Here is a 1,234-nt window from a genome sequence, read left to right as displayed (position 1 = left end):
AGAGGTTTCTAGATGCTGAAAGACTTTTTATTCTAATAGGTTCTTTCCTTAAACTGTTTGCCTTTGGAATTCCTTCTCTGTTTCCCGACTGTACCAACATGTGGAAATTTAAATGTAATGTGAACACGCATCTTGCTGCACAACTCTCCATTTAGGCTGCCCACATAAATCTGGCCCCTAATTCACAGTAACCACCTACATCACGTTGGTAATGTGCCTTATTTGGCGTGACTAGAAGAACAACTATAGGATGGAATGATAAAATTTTTGCCATAGAAAAGACGACATGATTCCATTTCCATTTGATGAAAACCAGTTTTCTTTTTTTTGTTGCATACCATCTACTAATTGGCTAATTGTGTACAAATCTTAAGAACGATAGGGGCCTTCTATCATGTTTGAAAGTGGCACAATGTTCAATGAGTGAGATCGGAGATGCGCTGCTGTATAACTCATGCTCTCCACCAATCCAAGTTTTGAGAACAGGACCATTGCCAGCACCCTCAAAATGCAAATTCAGATAACAGGGACATGCTCGGCGTGATAAAAACAGTCTTTGGCCACGGTTATAATCTTTGGTGAGGTTTTAAATGCGGGCCACAGCATGCCGCTTTATATCTTTGAAGTCTGCTTGAAATTCAACACCAAGTGTACCTGGATGTGCTAAAGAGTGTGGTGATCCTTTGGTGCAATCAGGTGAGCAGTGGCAGTGTCACTCTGCGCCAGCCCACCAGTCCAAAGAGACCCAGGCTAGGCTTCAGAAGTAGTGCTATGACTTGTACCCTTCTCTCACTGGCCCCCTCTTCCCCCAACCTGAATTCGCTGGACTACTTCATTTGGTCATATGTCGAGAACATCACCAACATGACCTCCCACAACACCAAAGCCAACCTGATCGCTGCCATCCGCTGAGTATTCACTGACTGAGAACTCTAGCTAGAATTGGCATAGGCAACAAAGGAATAGTGACAAGGCTGACCATAGAACCCCTCCTCCCGTCCCATTTTTTAATTGGCCTTGTGCCTAATTTTGTTTTGTAAACATTTTATTCTCAGAATAAAAAAGAATCAATTTCTATGTTGCATATTAGAGACCTTACGATGATTAAGTTAGCTTGTGTGAATTTTGACAGGGGTTGCATTTAGTGCATGTTCGGATGACCTTAATCTGCAAACAGAATCATACCCAACAAGTGACGTAAGGTTCAGGTAGAGGTCAAATGCTATAGATAAAA

Source organism: Euprymna scolopes, chromosome 7 (genome assembly GCF_053919585.1).
Source record: "Euprymna scolopes isolate OS-2025 chromosome 7, ASM5391958v1, whole genome shotgun sequence".
NCBI classification, from domain to species: Eukaryota; Metazoa; Mollusca; class Cephalopoda; order Sepiida; family Sepiolidae; genus Euprymna; species Euprymna scolopes.
This window is presented reverse-complemented; position numbering follows the sequence as displayed.